The 20,599-nt window shown below is 37.9% G+C and overlaps 1 protein-coding gene and 1 pseudogene across 19 annotated transcripts in view; one reads left to right on the top strand and one right to left on the bottom strand.

Moving 5' to 3' along the window:
* Positions 1–20,599, bottom strand: part of NRXN1 (neurexin 1) — a 1,136,941-nt gene that overhangs the window by 357,483 nt on the left and 758,859 nt on the right. The window lies entirely within an intron of this gene.
* LOC123850679 (endothelial differentiation-related factor 1-like) lies at positions 9,864–10,374 on the top strand (annotated as a pseudogene).

The following is a 20,599-nucleotide window of genomic DNA, read 5'->3' as shown; positions in this document are numbered from 1 at the left end:
CGGAAAGAATTGTCAAATGAGATAATGAGTGTGGAATCCCTCCACGGACTGCAAACTATGATACAAGTGCTGTTTGTCTCTCCTAAAAATAGTCTCTAACTTCTCTTAAACACCCAGCTTTTAGGATACTCTAAAAAGAAAATGCTTTTTCTTCAACAAAATAAAAGCAACTGTTCCTCAAGATTCATTTAAGTATGGTGATGGAAATGCTTCAGGAATGAACAAGAGTCCTCAAACTTTAGCCTGTTTGTAATCTTAAACATCTTTCTTGTTAAAAACACAAAATGCACTTGCCAAAATGAATCAGTAACTTCCTTTTCTGGTGCAGAATTTAAGACTTTAATTTGAACAAGGAAGCTGAATTTAACATTGGATGTCCTTTATGAAGACTGAAGAATGCACCATCTTTACTTAATAATTTGCCATTACTCCTTATATGGAAGGATATCTGGTGTCCTATATATGTGTGATGATTTTCCTTTTAAGTTTTTTCCCTTTCTGCTATACATAACTGCTATATATTTATATATGTGAGTCTAGAACCAGAGCTTATGAGTTAATGTATGCTCTCCTTTGCAATACCTACAGTTTCTGTCCAAATACCTCAACAGACATCACCAGTGGCCCCTATTAACAGGGCCTGTCTTCTTACCCAGTCTCATCAGAAACTCCAGGCTTATTGTCCTCAAGGCTGGATTTGGACAACTCTAGGCAAATGCCTTAAGTTCTCCCTCCTTCCATCCCTTTCTCTCCACTCTTTCTTTGCCCCTCTCTCTCCTTGTTCTACTTCTGATCAGAGCAACTTTTTTAAGACAAATGTTTTCCATCCTTTCTTCCCCACACAAAAAAAGAACCTTAAGGGATGCACAACAAGGTAGTATTATGGGTTGCTATGACGCTGAGCTTTCACTGCATATGCAAAACTGAGAGAGTGCTTTCCTGTGGAAATCACAGTGCTCATTTGATACGGTACTGAGGCAGCAACCTTTGAGGATTCTCCGCTACTGATGAAGGATAACAGTAACATTTCAGTTCCTTAAAAGAGTTCTTTCTCCCAATGCCTCGGTCTGTGCCTGTGCGGTACCACTGACTTGGACTTTCTTATCCAGGACTTCTCCCCTCTTTGCCTAATGAACTCCCACTCACCCAGCATATCACACTTTATTGTTTTGGTTTTTTTTAAAGATTTTTTATTTATTTACTTGACAGAGAGAGACACAGCGAGAGAGGGAACACAAGCAGGGGGAGTGGGAGAGGGAGAAGCAGGCTTCCCGCGGAGCAGGGAGCCCGATGCGGGGCTCAGCTCCAGAACCCTGGGATCATGACCTGAGCCGAAGGCAGTCGCTTAACCGACTGAGCCACCCAGGCACCCCAGCATATCACACTTTAAATGACACTCCTCTATGGAAACCTTTGCTGGCCTCCCCCATGAGATCAGAGTCACCTATTATGTAAGTTTATAGCATCCTAAGTTCTTCTTCTTTGACACTTATGATGGTTTTAAAATTGCTATGTATTTTGAATTTTTTTTTAATGGCTGTGTCCCACAATAGGTATAGATTCCATAAGAGCAAAGACTATCTTTTGTTCCCCATCATATCCCCAGCACCTAGAAGAGAGCCTACCAGAGTACACTGTAGCCGGTCAATGCTTTCTCTCCACTCAGTTCTTACCCACCAACAGAATTTAGCCTCCTGCTGCACCTAATACACCTCCTTCCACTCAACATAGGAAAATCTGCAGGATGAGGCAAGAGATTATTGTTTTATATAATATTTGATATTTTAAAAACAAGTAAAAGATTTTTTTTATTTTAAAAAAGATAGAAGGTAATAATTTAAATGTTTCAATATGCAAAGAAAATCTTCAGAAATAATTTCATGGAATTTCACTTTATGAAATGTTTCTATAAATTTGGTGTTCATTTTACTCACATCCACTTGCTAGGGCATTATATATTTTTAAGTCCTTCACTTACAGGAAGACCCATATAAAAAGAATTTCAAAAATACCCATATAGCTCATCTTTCAGTAAACAAAAGCAACTGAAACAGCTTGAAAAAACAGCAACACGTGATAAAATGAAAAACTCTGAACTTGCAACTGTTATGAAAAGTAACATAGAAAATTTTAACCAAAAGCTGCCTGAGCAAGGGTCTATCTCCAGTAGAAAATATATGGAAAACAACTAACCAGTGATCTAGTAATGAAAGGAATCAACCAGACAATATAGAATACCCTAATGTATAAATTTGCCATAAATGTTATTCAAAGGGGTAGAAGATGAACTGATAAACCACAAGTACCAGCCAAACAACTAAACCAAGGAAAACAAAACAAAACAAAAAAACCTAGAAAAATTTCTTACATCCTATTGTTATCTCTGTGAATATATTACAAAATCCTGAGGAAAAATGATTGCTGTATAATTGAAAAGATACTTCAAAGAGTTCCTATAAATATATATGAATTCACATTATCTCAGAAGAAGTATTAAGATAAAATTAGAGTTTGAAATTCAGTGTTCTCTTGATAATTGGGAAATTATTTTTAGTCTCTAAGAAATAGCGTGGCATTTTGTACTAATCTCACTGCTGCTTCTGCTTCTACCTCTTCTTAACATCATCATCATCATCATCATTGTACATTAACTTATGTTGATTTTGGCATTTAAGTGTAAAGGATTGATGAATAGAACTCCCTACGTTTTAGTGAAGTTACTTTTCAATTTATAACCTTCTAAAAATCATGATCACCCATAGGAATAGGCTTATAAACTACTTTGCCTTTTCATTTCATTGAGCTAGAGCCTCACTACTTTTTTTTTAAAGAACAAGTATACAAATAAAAATAATCCAGTTGACTGAATTATTCAGTACCTCCATGTTCTGTGCACGTACGTCCCACATTTAATATCATTCCTATACTTTCCTGAATTGAATATTAATCAGATACCGTCTTTTCTTTCTACATTCTTCCCTCAACATGATAATGAATGTATATTTAAACTTTCACTATGGTTTTTAATATTATCTTCAGTATCAGTAAGCATGGAAAATATTATGAGGGAAGTGAACTAACAACGGATAAAGATTTGTTATTGTTGTCTTCCAAAAGGGTGTTTACATAATTTTTATTTTAGATGTTAACCAGTATTTGAAGGAATGTTTTCTTCTTGACACTGCTCAGAGCTCACATCGTCTGAGTATTATTAAGCCTTCTTTCCCTAAGATAGGAGCTGCAACAGAGGGAAGATGACTAACTATAGCATGTCTCAAGATAAGTTTGCTTCATACTATCTGACTGTAGGGTGCAGTCATCACTGGGGCACAGATGGATTATAATGAAATAGTCTGGTCTCAGTTTCCGAATGTTATCATTCTCATAGTCTACCACATGGTCGATAAAACTACATTTTAAACAAATGAAAATAAGTGCTAGTTGTTGATAAGATTCAATTTCCCACAAGTTACAGTTTGCTTTATTCATTTAAGAAGCGGTATTAAAATATTATTTCATATGTATTAAATTTTTTCCTTTGATGACCCACAACTATTTCTAGACTATCACTTCCTGATACACTGATCTATAAATGATCTTGTAAAATGAATGGGCACTAAGAAGCTCTCCTGTTGGGAAAAGGACCCTGAACTGGTAGAGGGCGGAGTGCAGAAACAACAAATAAAATAAATAAAAGTATGTATTATTGGTACACAGTTTAAATATGTGTTTGAAGATTTACTAAATGTCCAACACAAACAAAAACTCAAAGAAATCTTTCTCTTGGGTGTCCGAACAGTATGTAATTATGTTGCATCATATGAATAAACTTTTCACCAAACACTTCCTGAATACTTATTTGCTAGGAGTTGTATTTAATAATGGGACTAAAGCAGTAGTTGCCAAGTGGGGGGTGATTCTGCTCCCAGGGAACATCTGACAATGTCTGAAAACAGTTTTGCTTGTCACAGCTGGGAGAGAAGTGCTACTGGCATCTAGAGGATAGAGGTTAGGGATGCTGCTGAACATCGTACAATACACAAATCAGAATTGCCTAGCCGCATATATCAATACTGATGAGGTGAGAAACTCCACAATAAAGACATAAGGATGATTCAGAGTGGCATAAAACTGAGAAAGAATAGCTTTTGGGCGGGGGGTGACTCTACCAATCCCAGTGAGAAGAAACAGATTCCTAAACTAAAATAGTCAAGGTTAGAGTGAAGAGAGAGTCCGGTGGAGAAATTTTAAGGAAAGACCCACAACCAGACAAGATTCAGTGATGGAGTAGCTTTGAGACAAGTAAGAAAGGTGAAAAAATCTAGGACAAAGCCTGGATTTCTGACTTTGCTGACCTAGTAGTGGTGACTGTCAATACATGGAGAAAGGGGATGTAGAAGGTGACATGGAACTGAATAGAAAGTTAGTTTGGTTTTGGAGATGTTGAGCTGAAGAAGATTGAGTACATTTAAACAGAGCCAGTTGCTAAGAAGGTATGAAGGAATAATGAATGTATAACTCAACAGAACTCTAAAGTTGAGGTTAAAAAGCCAGGGACTGATCATCAAATAAGTTGAAGTTTTGCACATTATCTATTTATTAAAGAGATAACGGGGGGGGGGAAGAAAAAGAGAGATAACTGTCAGATGTCTTTCTCACAATGCAAACAAGATGTCTGAAGTTGAGTAGCTTCATTTCCCCTACGATGGTGAGTTCTCCCCTAGGACAAATATGCAATTTGTGGTAGTAATGTGTTGCTCTCCCCCCTCCAGTATTATTCTCCACAGAAATCTTCCCTTATTCACTACTGTCCTTTTACATTAGTGTGTGATATAAATCAAGACTGATAGAAGAGACATCTTATTAGAAACCAGGAACTGTTTTGATGTATTTGCCAAAACTCTTTATTATTTGGCTTCTTTGCTGCTACATAAAGTGTCATTTCACTGTAATTCTAAATGCAATTTAATATTAGCTATGAATTTTCAGAGCAGGGTTAATTAATTAAGGTCTTAAATTAAACTGAAATACATATTGCAAATATATGCATTACAAACACATTTATATAACTTATAAATAGCCATGTATATAAATTACTTATCTATAAAACATACAGCATCTCACTGTTATTGATTTCAAATAGAATCAAGACACTTGAATTCAGTGCATAGGAAGGAAATATGATATCTGTGCATTCCATAATCAGCTAACCTTTGGCAAATTTATTAATTTTTTACAAGAAAAAAGGCAATATTCAGAATTCTAAACCACAAATGGTAATGTGTCCTGAGCCAACCCAGTTATTGTTAGTACTTATATACTGAGAAACAATTAGAAATTAATTTTTAAATGAAATAGGGAGACGCTTTTAGAAGACAATAAAGGAAGATAATTAACTACAATAGTGAGAAACAGTTTTCAGATTTGTTCTGAAGAAATAGTACCAGATATTGTCCCTAGTGCACACATGCATGGAGAAGCACAAACTCTCAAAGTTCACGTTTAGACCCAAGAAAGGAAAAATCAACAAGAGAAACTCGTTGATGCCAGATAATTGATGACAAATAAGCAGCACTTCTTTCCTCCTCCCAAAAAGGTTCAGATGGCACTTAATTATTTCATCTACCCAGTACTTTAATCCAAAATTGAAGAAGACATTTTTCACAAACTGCCAAATACAAACAATTTATTCAATTGGGTCTGCTTCGCATGAGTTGTTCGGGAGTTAACAAGAGAGCAAGAAAATAAAGATTTTTAAGGGTCACATTTGCCAAATATCCTCTTTAAAAAGTATGGGTGGTTCCTTGATACAACTGATCATCATAACATCAGGCCTGTGCTTGACTGTAATCATTAAAATTCTCCTATCTGAACATTCCTTCTGATTAATAATGGAGAAAAGTGTCTGCAGGAAGATAATAAGATAATGCTAGTTTCCTGGGTCGTCAAGCCAGTAGGGCAAGGGGATCTCAGTGAAGGAGTTAAAGACACGGGTTTCACATGCGCACCATAAAGCAGAGAAGGAAGGAGGCAGTCTTTGGGTGCCTGATAATCTATGGCTTTGGAGTCAGGAGGGCTAGTTTGGAGCAAAAGAGAAATAGATTTAGTTTTTAAAGAAATAAAGAACACTAGCAAAATCAGATCTCCTCTGGACAAAGCGCGGGGCCAAGAAACACGTGCAGTGGTTTAGGAGGGCTTAGCCTTACGCCGTTGACAGTCTGACTGACTAATGAGCACTTTCTCCAAATGAGGCTGGTGCAGGAACACTTTCCAGGGCTGCGTTTTATCTCAGGGGCCATTTGCCTGCAGCTGAGGTACTATTACCAGTCGAATGTGGCTGTAATGTAGCCACGTGACATCAGAATAGTTCTATTTCTAGAAAGATAGCAGAGAGAAACCCTCCAGTGTAATCATGCCAGTGTACATTTATGGTAGGCGGGAAAGGGATTTTTCATTTTGCTCCTGGAGCTGAACCGCCAAAGTTGAAAGGGGAAAAAAAAAATAAGGCTCTGAATTAAGGCGTAAAAAATCTGATGTTAGGAAACATGGGCTCCTGTGCTTTCCTACTCCCAGGAACTAAGCAGTTTCAGCAAATAATCCTGTTTTGTTTTGCTTTACTTGCCCAGACACATGTATCCATTAAAGCATTCCTCTCCTTCAAGTACCAAAATGAAATATGAGGAACTATTTTAAAATAAGGAAGGATTTAGCTTAAATTGTCCTCCCAACTGCTTGCTTAGGCACCCATTCTATGTGAGGCATCAAAGGGCATTTGGCCAGACCTGGAGAAATAATTAAACAGGCCATACTTTGCCAAGGAGAGAAAACAAGTTGGCCAGATGTTCAACGTTGCCTTTGTGACCCATAAACCTACCTCTAGAGAGACATTTATCCCTGGAAGTCAGGAACCCCCGAAAAGGCCATCGTCCTATGAGTCACACAGGAATGTCCCCAGTACCAGCTTGGAGTAATTTAACCATGCCGGAGGCCTGCCGAATTTTCAAGAGATGAATATCTTGCTCTCTCAGACATATTGTTCTGATATTTCTTCCACGAGGGCAAAGTCTCTAAATAAATCCAAACTGACTTTTATTTGAAAAGAGCAAGTGTATTTGGTGTGTCCAGCAACTTAAGTTACAGGAGAAATAAATTCTAGCACCCCGTTTCAAATCTAAACAAAGGGTCCTCCAAAAGACTTGGTATTTACAGGGCCTGCAGAGCCTTGAGTAAGCATTTTCAGGGCACCCACAGAAGGTTCTAATGCACAGCATTGCCGCTCCATCACCAGCTTATTAAACCTTAATGGGACTTTTGAAATGCTTTACACCAGAGCGGCAGATAACTCGCTCACAGCATGGCTCCTGGAAGCTGCCTCGATTCTGCAGCCACCTTGCAGGTTACCAACCTTCCATGTGGGAAATTCCCCAATGCTAGTGTCCTCATTGATGTCAAGGTCAGCAAACTAAGGTCAGGGGATAAACCATCCCCTCTTTTTGCATTGCTGGTGAGTGAAGAAGGATCTTCACACTTTTAAATCGTTGAAAAGAAAGAAAAATATTTTGTGAGATGTGAAAGCTATGTAATACTAACATTTCAATGTCCATAAATAAACTTATATTAGAATACAGCCATGCCTGCTCATTTAAATATTGTCTAAGGTGGCTTTTGCATCCAAGCATCCGATGGCAGAGTGGAGTAGTTGTGACAGAGACCTATGGCCTGTAAACCTAAAACATTTACTATCTAGCCCCTTTAAAGAAAAAAAAAATGCTGATCCTTAATTTAAAGCATCATCAGTCATTTTCAACCTTTGACAAGTTCTGAAATATATTAATAAAAATTTAAAGACAGGTTCCATGTCAGTCTCTGCAGCCCTTGGTCAGAACTGATCACTGCCTCACAGTCAGGCCTGATGCCCCCATTTCAGAAAAGCATTCAAGAGTTCTGGGTGGGCTTCCCAAGGATCAAGACCACAAAAATTATGCCTTTAGAAAGTTCAAGACTGACGTAGGTAATGCGTAGCTAAAAAGTAATATGACAGGGGCGCCTGGGTGGCTCAGTCATTAAGCATCTGCCTTCAGCTCGGGTCATGATCCCGGGGTCCTGGGATCGGAGTCCAGCATCGGGCTCCCTGCTCAGCAGGGAACCTGCTTCTCCCCCTGCCTTTCCCCCTGCTCATGTGTGCAAGCACTCCCTCTCAAATAAATAAGATCCTCAAAAAAAAAAAAGTAATATGACAGATTTTTTCCCCATGAAACATACCAGAACCTACAGATCGAAATGAACATTGTTCTCTTCAAAGCAGACACTTTGAAATTTGTCGCGAAGAAGCTACCGGTGCCCAAACGTATTTAGAGAATGTCTCCGACACTGCCTGCAGAACCTCTCCTTTGATTGCCGCTTACATAGTCTCAATGATGCCAAATTTTGGTTCGTTAAACTTGGATTTGATTCATACTTTTTCAGTCATTTAGAACTATAGTCAGTGAATAAAAGAGAGAAGCACATTGCCTGGAATAGAAGGGGACACCTCAATAAATATTTGTGGAGTGAATTGAGCTGGCTCAATATAAAGCAAGGCTATTGCCGCTTACAGGAATAAAAACCAGCTGAAGACAACACACATAGCCATTGTCTGTCTCTTAAGTGTACAAAGTGCCTTCCATATTCATAAACTTCTTTGCAGGAAGTGGACATAGGGATTCCTCGTGCTAACATGCTTTTCCTGTCTAGGAGAGATGTCACAAATACACCACACCTTAGGCCAAGGTAACCCTCCATAGGGAAGAAACAAGGGAGGCAAGGATCTATGAAGCAATACAGCAGAGGAACTCCATCTGCTGGAATTCTATATATTGAATCCAAAGAGAACATCTCTGAAGGAAACACAATACAGTGGTATAAGGAAAGGAGAAATAGAGGAAAGGCGATAGAGGAAATGAGAAGTCAGTAGAAACAAGTGAGGTCATTAGAAGGAGAAGTACACCCTCAGAAATCAGAGGAACAGGGAGATGAGCCGCCCGAAAAGTGCCCTCTCTGAGGTAGAAGGAGATGGTAAAATGACCAGTTCATTTAATTTGCTATGATACTTCAGGCATCATGACCATGTTCTAGTTCTTTATAATGCCTGGCTGAGTGGCTACTGGGGAGGTTACCTACATATATTTTTTGCATTCCCATTTCTCACAGTAACCTAAGTGGGTCTCGTCCTTATAAGGAAAAAAAATCTGTGTCCACAAAAATGGAACTGATTTACTAAGCATTTAATAACTCGGCTCTGACATCAGAAGCAGAGAATTCTAAAACCTCACTGAGTAGCATCAGCATCTTTGTATTAAGTGTGTATAATCCTAGGTAACTTCCTGAAAGAATAACATTCATTGAGACCCTCTGATAAGATTTTTTCAAATGGGTTTCGTGATTTTATGGCCATCCAGCAAATGTGTCATTTTATGAAGTACAGTGAGAGCAAAATAATTAATCTACAATACTTCAGAGAGTGACAAGACAGTCCAAGTTAGCAGTCAATTATCTGTACAGCAAATGTACATTATGTCTAATTTCCACTATGTTTAAACAACAATAACAACAGCAAGTATATTTACAGTATCTGGAAAGAGTAACAACAAACATTTTATAGATTTCTCTTATAATGCTTTGTATTCTGTTATAAAAAATAAACTTAGATAGCAAATATTAATTTATTCATTCATGTGTTCACTAAATAAGAATTCACCATATGCCGAGAACTGAGGACAAGTTGGATAAGATATTCTCCTCATCCAATGAAGCTCACTGTGAAGGAGAAAGATGCCTGAATAGATCAAACAAGAACGAGTCCAGGAAGGTCTCGAGCAACTGCCATGGAGCCACCAGATGAACCACGCAGGACCTGCCCACCCGCCGAGGCCAAGAGCGACTGGGACATGGTGAGGGTGTTTTGCAAGAAGGGCCCACAGCCACCCAGGCCAAGTCGAAGCAGGCCATCTTAGCAGCTGAGAGAGATGTGGAGACTTTCAAGAAATGGGCCACTGGCCAGAACAAACAGCATTCGATCACCAAGAACATGGCCAAGCTGGAGGAGGTGACTGAGAAGCTGCACCACGACCAGATACCCTGGAGGTGGGCAAGGTGTTTCAGCAGGGCCAGCAGAACGAGGGGCTGACTCAGAAGGACTTGCTGCTGAAAATCAATGAAAAGCAGCGGGTCCCTGGGGACAACAAGAATGGACCAGTCATTCCTAATAACCAGGTTCAGGGCAAAATTGAGAGAGCTATGAGCCTCAAGCTCCAGGGGAAGGATATCGGGAAGTCCATCGAGAAAGGGCCAAGGGTGAAAGGAATACAAACCTTGAAATCAGCGTGTTCTGGCTGATCTCATCTGGCTGGTTCCCCTGCACCACCAGCGCCAGTGTGGGTCTCTTCACGTGGCTGAGCAGAACCCGGGACATCAGCCTTGCCAGGAACCCCTTCTACCCATACCTGATGTCAAACAAAGTATGTCAAGCAAAGTATTACTTCTCCTGATTTTTTTTTCCTTCCTATCCCTGGTGTCTGCCCAGTCTCAGGGTGGCTCCCCAGGGAAATGTGAGTGGGACCACCTCACGGTTGGCAGGACTGCGGGGTGGGGTGGCCTGATGTGCAAGAGAAGATGCTGTCTCCAGTGTGGCTTTATTTGTTGCCCTTAAAAAAAAAAGAAAAGAAAAGAAAGAAAGCAAGCATCCAGGGGGTATGGGATATCTAATCCTGTGGGGGTTGGGGGGGTTGGTGAGGGGATGGCAGGAAAGAACAGTGCTTGAGCTAAGTCAAAAGAATAAGGCATTTCCTGCCTTGTTGGGGCAGGCTGATCTCTGGCTTGATAAGTAACATACATCAAGATCTTCTTACCAAAAGAGCATCAGTACTGATCAGTGAAAAGAAGATCCTGGTGTAATAAATCCATTCCATTTTCAGAGAGTCCCTTCAATACACAAGTTCTTCTGGGAAGATTTAAACCTCATGTCTTCCCAAGTAAAACTTTATCCCTAGGAATTGATGAAGGAGAGGAAAGCAAAACTCCAAAAAAAGAGAGAAGAGGAATGGTTTCTTTGGAATTACTGCTTGGTCCAGTCCTGGCTATGGACTTGTAAGAATTTAGATTTGACAAAATATATTAACTATTAGAAGTATTTTGTATGACTAGAAAGGGTATCCACATTCTGTGTTTCTGTTTCTCATGCCCTGATTGTCTGTCTCCCTACCCTTCACTGGGTACAATAGTATGTGGTGTCAATTAATATTAGGTCTGAATCTCATAATTCCTGCTAAACTTTGGATCAACATTACAAAACACACCATTAACACAGATGACCATCTCCTAAATTTGTGCTTTGATTATAAGGAGCAAGAGAGCTTGTAGAAGCCAATAAGTTCCATCCCCACTCCTACAAAAGAGACTCAGGGCAACTATATTTACAATAGAAGGCCATTAGTTAATATTGTCATATTTTCTATATTTCCTGTACCTAATATCAAATGGAAAATCACAAAGTAAGGAGAAATAGTACATAGTTGTTCAATATTACCATTGTGGGGAAAAAATCTGTTCACTAATGCAATTACATTGAATAGAAAGAATATAAACAATAAATTTGAACTTGTACTCCAATACTGTTGAATTCAATCTTGTCCTACAAAATGCCTTTCACAAATGTAGGTTCTGAGTTTTGTTTTATTCTGTCATTGCTTAATTTACCAAATTCCAGACAGTCTTTTGGGAGATTTGCAGACTGACTGACTTCAAAAGGCAATCTGACAGAAATAACTGGAAATTTCAATGAGGATGAAGATTACTCTGTAAGGAGTGAGCAAGTCAGTAGCCATAAGGGAATTTCTCACAAAACCACAATGCAGACCGCTTCACAAATAGCTGAGCAAATCTTAAAATTTTATTGCACTAAAAGACAATTGGGACAGAAGACAAACCCCCACTTACTTGTAAAAAGTTTCACTAGTTTATATCAGAGCAATTTCCCTGGAATTTACCCTAAACTTATTTGAATAGAGCAACACCTTTAAATCAGTCTTAATGGCCAGCATATGCAAAACACAGAATCACTGCTTTATAAAAGCTATTACTCCAGATGCTACGGCTAGGTGATTTTCCTCAGTGGGCAACATTTCTAGGCAGACCATGTTAGCAATACTCACCGTGACTATATGAAGATGAATGGGATGCTTAGGTTTCATGCCTAGTTGATATATAATCATTTTAGATAAATTATAGATTGATTACATTTAATTATAGAACTACCATACTCATAAAGGATTCCAAGCCTTTGTCACTCATCCATCTAACTCTGTTACACAAGGAAAGCATGGGAGAGTACGTGAGGGAAGAAAGTGCTTCAGAAATGACTGACTTCATGCAACTACCACAGGAGTTGTGCTTGAGGTCTTTGATGATGAAGGACCATGGAAAAGACCTGAGGAGCCGTTTGGTGATGAGTACACCTAAGAATCAACGTTTATTGGATTCCATATAATTTCTTTTCTTAATTCACAGAGCTACCTAGTAAAATATATTCCATTGTCTCTATTTGACAGGCAAGAGAACTAAAGCTCAACAAAATTATACATAATTTGCACAAAATAAATGTGACTCCAAGTTCAAATGTAGGTTTGTCTTACTTCAAAATTTACATTCTCTTTCCATTCTACCATGATACCTCACAATAGGAGCCTCACGTGTCAAGAACTAATAGAAACCTATGGTAATTTGATTGAGATCTGACTAGTTCCTGGGATAGCTAGATATACTATAATAGAGTAATTAAAACTGCAAAGTGAAATGATTATAATTGTGATATCAACTACTGACCTAGGTACAGAAGAGAAGGGTAATTTTTCCCTGCAGTGTTGAGGAAGACCTCCCCAAAAGATAACAATTTCAAATGGGTCTTGAAGGATGATGGGGAGTTTGATCATATCTAATGGCAAAATGAGCAATGTGGGCAAAGGATTCGAGGAAACAAAAACCAGGCACTTGACTTGCTCAGAGAAGTAAATACTCCAATGTGGCTCAGAGGTAGTTTTCTCCTTGCTCTCCCCCTTTCTTAATTAGCACATCTCAATTCTTTAGCCTTTCCCAATGAACTTAATTTTATACCAATGTTAGAATTAATAGAAAAAGGTGATCTTGAAATGACAACTGACTCAGTGATGAAGTCGCCATAGTGCTGACATGGCAAAGAACTAAAACAAAGATTATGACAAGTCTCTGATGCCTTTCTTCAAGGTCCCAATGTCTTTACCACAGAAAAATAATGTTGTTTCTTTCAAGGCACAGGTTTTTCAATGAGGAAATAATAATAATAAAAAAAATAACACGAATGGAATAGAAATAATTAAATATTTAGACACTTATTTGTACTCTCTTCTTGACTTTCTTATTCTAAGCAACACTCCTACAGGAAAACGTGCCTCAGTTGATACGTTACATTTTTCTTGAACATTTGTTGGGAAATCCCAGGGACATCTTCAGTGAGAAAACCTAAAAATTATATGGAAACCCAGGCTAATAATCAAGATTCCTGTTAGCCTTTTGCAGTACCTCTCCACATTTATGGAGTTCTTTATAGACCAACTTGCTAAATCACCAACTTAAAATATCCACAGAACCTGAGAAAAATATTTCACCTGCCGCTTTTCTCCCCAAGAGAGAAATTCTCCTCTCAATAAACAAGTACCTTTCTATTGAATAGTTTCTCAGACCTAGCTTCTAAAATTTCTGCTGAGTATACCGCTTCAATAATTTGTTACATAATCTATTTACAATCCCTTATTCTACACATAATATTTGGGAAATGAATGTAGCATAGTTGTGTGTGGATATATTTCCTGCCTCCTGCAAGATTCTTAAAACTGATTTTTATGATTAAGGGGTGTCTCTGCTACTAAACCAAGTCACTCAAACTTTCCTTTTGAAATGAACATTTATTTCAGATAATACATGCTCTCTATGGGTAGCCTGTCCACTTTTCATCTGTAATGATCCTGTCTTTTGTAGATATGAAATTTTCAAAAGATATTGGCATACTGCAGGAGAAAATGCCATCCTTTCATTATGTTCAAAATCGATCTGACTCTGAGCTAGCACTTTGGGTAATGGGGCTACATAATCATGTAGACCCTTTCAGGAAATGGCTTATTTATGGATACACACACACACACACACACACGGAAGATTTCACACTTCTGGCTTTATACAATTGTATTCTCTTTTCCTTTCCAGTATGTTTCCAAAGTAGGAAGGCTGTAATATACAGGAGGGTTGAATTTCTACATCAGCTAGAAATCTGTTGTCTGCTATATATTGGCTCTATTGATGATGCATTAAGAGTACGTTTATTCCCTACCTGAATCCAGTCCTCACCAACAGATTTGTACGGTTCTCATTTACTGAATGAAATAATACTAAAGATGGTTTAATATCCTGGTCATTGCCCAATGTTAAAAACAACCAAACAAACAAAAACACTGACTTCTAAATTTATTATTTAAAAAAATCTTCATTTTTCCTGAGGAATTGGTATATTTTTTCCTCTTGGATAATAGCTTAGTAAGTCTGCATGTGTTTCTTCCACTTAGTAGCTCATTATTCTATTATAATTTCAATAAGTAAATCATAGTCAGTACATAGTATGAATAACTAGCTCTCATTTTGAAAAAAAATGAGTTTCTTACTATTTCAACTTGTTCCTTATTTTCAAAAAGATGCAAGAGAAACGTGGTTAACCTGTACAGCCATATAAAGCAATAAAAAACAGTCTAACTAACTTGCTGATCTACTTTGCTGCAGACCTTTTGAAATGGCTATATTTTGAATAAAACCTATTTCCTTAGGCTAATAAACAATCTATAATCCATTAAGCCTTTATGAACAAATCTAAGGCTTCTGAAATTAGTGCTTAGGGAAGAGAGAAAGTCAAGTAATGGATTTCAAAGAAATATGAAGGTAATTAAAGAAGACCAGGGATCAAACTCTCATCACCATAATGATTCCTAGAATAGAGCCTTCCCAATGGCCATTTGGGAAGTTTATGTATTACCTAACCTAGAATATGAAATGAGATAGCGAGGAAGAAGGCAAGAAACAGCATTGTTAGAAAGGAGTTGGGATAGAGCCAGAAAGGAAGAAAGAAAAGAAAAGAAAAGAAAAGAAAGAAAGAAAGAGGGCGCCTGGGTGGCTCAGTTGTTAAGCGTCTGCCTTCGGCTCAGGTCATGATCCCGGGGTCCCGGGATCGAGTCCCACATCGGGCTCCCTGCTCGGCAGGAAGCCTGCTTCTCCCTCTCCCACTCCCCCTGCTTGTGTTCCTGCTCTCGCTCTCTCTCTGTGTCAAATAAATAAAATCTTAAAAAAAAAAAAAAGAAAAAAAAAAGAAAAGAAAGAGAGAGAGAGGGAGGGAGGAAGGGAGGGAGGGACGGAGGAAGGAAGAGAGAGAGAAAAGGGAAGGAAAGGAAGGAAGGAAGGAAGGAAGGAAGGAAGGAAGGAAGGAAGGAAGGAAATCAGAGTAGTTATTCTCTGAAAGAGTGAATAGCTTTAATGGATATTTGTAAGCTAAAGAGAAATCAGGAAAGTTAATATTAACAAAGGAACTGTGGGTTTTGAAGTTTAAAAACGTCATTTAAGACTGAAAGTTGGGTTAAATAAATGGGTTAAGACCGTTCTGATCTTAGTGATGTCAGAAGTAACTTAGTTATAAGTAATGATTTGAGTTGTATTTATGTTCATATGTCTGAAAAAATGCAAAGGTCCATTTCTCCCATGTATTTGAGTGTAATACAGAAAATCAGTGCCACAATCCACCTGCGCTGGGTAGGAAAGCCACAGATAAACTCACATGGAGTGAGCAGAGACTGAGAATTGCCCTAATAAACTTTCACCTTTGTTTCCATTGCACAAGTAACAAAACTTTGAGCTGGGCACATGGCCATGCAATATATAGAATTTTCCAGTCAGTCCTGAAGCTAAGTGGCTATGCGGCCAAGTTCTGACAAATAAGAAATGAGCAAAACTGATGGCACTTCCAAGTCATGCCCTTAAAAGGGCTTCTCCTTCCCTTCCAATGAGAATATCTGCCTTGGACCAAGCAGATGAAAATAACCTGTTAGGGTTATTAGAATCGAAAGACAAAATTCTGAACTTTCTGCAGAGAAAAGCCACCTCATTCAGATTCTATTGCTCAGAGTTGAGATTTTATGACTCAAAACTTTTTTTTTTTAATTGAGACAAGAGGGTAGTGTTTTCTTTCTTTCTTTTTTTTTTTTTTAAGATTTTATTTATTTATTTGACAGAGAGAGACACAGCGAGAGAGGGAACACAAGCAGGGGGAGTGGGAGAGGGAGAAGCTGGCTTCCCACGGAACAGGGAGCCCGATGCGGGGTTCAATCCCAGGACCCTGGGACCATGCCCTGAGCCGACAGCAGACGTTTAACGACTGAGCCACCCAGGCGCCCCTCAAACTCTTAAATGAGAGGCAAATAAACTTTTATTCTGTTTAATCTTTCACCTGCAACAGAACCTATACAATAATAGTAAGCACACTGTAGCACTTATCATGTGACAGACAGTTTTCTGGGTGCTTTTAATATACTAACTCATTAAATAATAAAATAATCTGAAAAAGGCAACCTATTATTAAAGGTAGTTACAGATGTAGAGTTCAAGCACAGAAAGGTCAAGTAAGTGGTAGATCCAGGGTCTAAATCCAGGCAGTTTGGTTTTAGAGTGCATATGCTTGGTCCCATGGTTTAGCATAATGCTATACATTTACCAAATATTAAATATTTGTTTAATTAATTAAGAGGTAATCCATTTGCTTAACACTGTTTAACTGTATTTAGAAATCTCAACATGGGTGGCTTGGTTAAGGCATTTGCTGATTTTCTTCCTCTACAGGAGGAAAATGATTATTCTATATGCAGCAGTAAGCTAAAGAGAAATTGCAGCCTTTTACATAGCCAGTCTGTAGCAACTGTGGAATTACCCTGGCATATCAGCTATTGCTAAGTAAAGACCTGATCCAGAAGTACAGGAGAACTAGAGAATTGAAAAAGGACACAGATGCATAGCTTAAAGAATCAAGGGGAGGTATGTACACCACCTGTTTGTTTTGAATTCTGTTAGCACCATGCCTATCAAATGCCAGGGACAAAGTGATTGGTGATAGTGGAAGACTTATAAACATGAAGGAGACATCCATCCGCTAAGGAATTCAAAATCCAAACTCCTTCAAGTACAAGATCTTACCAAAGATCTCTTTTGTGGTTTTTTTTTCCATTAATACAATAGGACTTTTGAGTATGACAAGTCTCAGAAATCTATGTTTTCAGTGGAACAGAGAAAAGGGAATACTAACAACTATAATGAGATTTTTTTTCTTTTCCCTCCAAAATGCTATCTGGAATTTATGTGACAGAGAACAGAGCCCATCTCTTTGAGATTTTTTTTTTCCCTTCTATTCCCATGTATCAAGGAATGAATCCATAAAGATTCTTTTTGCAGAGATTCAGGTTTTCAAGGTTTCAATAATGAATAGCCACTTTGCTTTTGATAACTTTAATTAAAGTTTCAGAAATGAACTAAGAGCCATAGGGCTTTCTGTATTCTTGAAACAAAGAACAATTTAACCAATTAATACATAAGGGGAACAAATGATTATTTGTAGATTCAAGGCACAATTTTGTCACTCATCTTTCTTTTCTAAAATGTTTTATTTATTTATTCATGAGAGTCAGAGAGAGAGAGAGGCAGAGGCAGAGGAAGAAGCAGGCTCCCCGCCTAGCAGGAAGCCCGATGCGGGACTCGATCCCAGGACCCTGGGATCCATAACCTGAGCCGAAGGCAGCCGCTTAACTATCTGAGCCACTCAGGCACCCTTGTCACTCATCTTTATTGACAGTTATAGATAATAAAATCTACCATGCCAGAAGTCAAGAATGTCTTGGTTGACAATTACTAAGACCCATTCTATTAAGGTGAATTCTATCCTTCATTTTCCAATTTGGAAAATGCACTACAGTTTTGATTTGTAAACCCAGAAGTTGGACTAATATCAACTTTAAGCTTTATATAAATGTGGTATGTTTTAATAAACATTCTCCCAAATTAAAGGAATACTTTGTTTCTACACATGAGCACCAGCAAATGGCTGAATATGTCTCCCTTTATGCCAGCTTGAAGAACACACTTTTATTGAGGTTTACAGTCCTTAAGATGTTTAGAAGTATCCCTACTTTGCATTTTTAATTGCATTTTAAAGGGAGCAGGAAGAAATAACAGTTCAGAATATTTGTTGCCAATTTGAGAAATAAATCTGTATTTGCTTATTTGCTACGTCTGCCAGATCAGATCTATCCATCCATCCATCCATACATACAATACATATTCATTCCTTAATGGTTAGAAGTTTTACTGATCTAGAATCCAAAGGAAAGCTTCTGGACTCAGCTTGTCTGGAACACCTGTAGGTCAAAAAATCTGGAAGTACCTTACCATAAACTGTTCTTCTTCGGATCTCACTGGAGTAAGGGCAAGAGTAATAATCAATCTCCACATTTTTCCCTCTAAGCAATATCACCCCAGAGCATGCCGTTTGCTCAGAGCCATCTGCAACATTCATCAGCAGTCTTTATGTTCACTCCACACTTCAATTTTCACAAAGCCATCCATGAATTGCATACATACATTAAAGTGTAAAATTTTTGGAAGGAAGACTGTTACTTAGAATGATGAATTTCTGGCAAAACTATGCCCATTAGTTTTCTCAATACCAAGAGAGTTTGGCTGGTATTGAATTGACAAAGGAATTGAAATTCATGAAAGTTTTATTAATTACATTTCTGAGTGGGCACATTTCTCTTCTTCAGCTTTCTCTTCTTTATATCCAACTTAAGTCATTATCATGCATTAATCATGATTGTCTATCATATCTATGGACTTCCACAAGTTCTCCAGCCCTAAACACTTTCGTATAATTATTTGTAAACCTCTCAGGACATTTTAGTATAAGTAATGAAAGCTTTCAGTAAGTGGCCTATGCCATAAAAGTTGGCATTTTTGTGACTAAACCAAAATTTACTGGAAGACACCTTACCTTGACTATTATTGTTGATCTCAAAAACCAGAGATCTACTCACCTCTAGATTCTTTTCTATATATTTCAGGTAAAAAATAATTCTATTTACATTTCAACCCTTATTGTCCTATGAAATATATTAATTAAGCATATCCAGCATAAATATTAATTGGAAGCTTCTGACCTCCCTTCTGTCCTCCTCAGCAGTCTTGCGTTGCAAACGAATTAAAGAATTAATATAAGAAGTGTTTGTCTACATTGCTACAGAGAAAATACCATTTTATACATCGTAACAGTCATGTAAACATACATAACTTATCCCAATTAGCTGAAAGTCCTGACACACAAGATTGCAGCCATAGATCTATTAAGATGCAGCAGAAATGAAACGACATATTGAGAAGGTTGGTTACCTTTATCATGATTATGGAAACTGAAAAATGCGTTCTCCTGTTATCTACTCTGGACAGAATGCTTTTTCTGACCTGGCACACTGAAATAAATTGTCAACCAAACCCTAAAGAGACAAGCCCAAAATGTACCCAGAACTCCATACATTAAGTGAATTTTTGATAGAATACAATAGGGATCAAGGACAATGTGGTCTATTAAATAAGCTAAAAAGGCTGAAAGGGTTGCAAATTTTCTAGGCTCTCTGGAGATATGAGCTAGCTTTGATTAAGTAGAAGCTGAGAACATTCCAAACATCAAAGAAAGCACAGGTGGTAGCAGCGTGAACTGTAGATAGATGTAGTATACACTCTGTCTGTATTCAGTGAGTCCACAAGTCCCCGGGAGCCAACTAAAGCCATTTTCAGCATTGGTGTTCAGAGACTTCCCTCTTTGCAGTTGGGTAAGATATAAACAAAAATACCCTTCCTTTGTACTTGAACTCCACAGGAAAGCAACTTTACAGAGCTACAGAAGCAGATCTTATTAATTAAAGTCTATTTTTTTTTGGTATCTCTCCAAATTTCCCCTCCCTTTATTATCAAGGTGTTACATTCTAAAGAATGGGTTCTAAAATACCTTTATGAAATGTGAAGTACTTACCAGCGTTCAATGAACACTAAATACATATTCATCCTCCATTAATATGTAAGTACTTGTTGACCCAACTGTATTTAGAGTTTAACTCAGTAAAATTAAACTGTATCCATATCCTCACTAGACAAAACAAGACTGCTTAAAATATGATTTTGGAGACCAAGAGGGATTGAGTCCTTCTAAAAAATGAAATAAGTTAACAGAGCTACCAACTTCTATTTAAATAATATTTTTTCTGTACACTTTAAGCAGGATTTGATTAACAAATCTTTAAAAACCCAATGTAAACATGTTTATTAAATAACCAGGGCCCTAAAAATCACAGAGCAATTGAATTTTGTAAGCTTATTTTTAATGTGTTCATGCAATTCCAGTGATGATCCAATAGCTAGATTTAAAAGTAAACACTATAATAAACACATACCAGAGATAAGA

The sequence above is a fragment of the Mirounga angustirostris genome, unplaced genomic scaffold (genome assembly GCF_029215605.1).
Source record: "Mirounga angustirostris isolate CCGP_5_RB_7025 unplaced genomic scaffold, mMirAng1.0.hap1 SCAF_10, whole genome shotgun sequence".
Classification (NCBI taxonomy): Eukaryota; Metazoa; Chordata; class Mammalia; order Carnivora; family Phocidae; genus Mirounga; species Mirounga angustirostris.
Note: the sequence above shows the minus strand (reverse complement) of the source record. Positions and strands in the feature narration are given on the sequence as shown.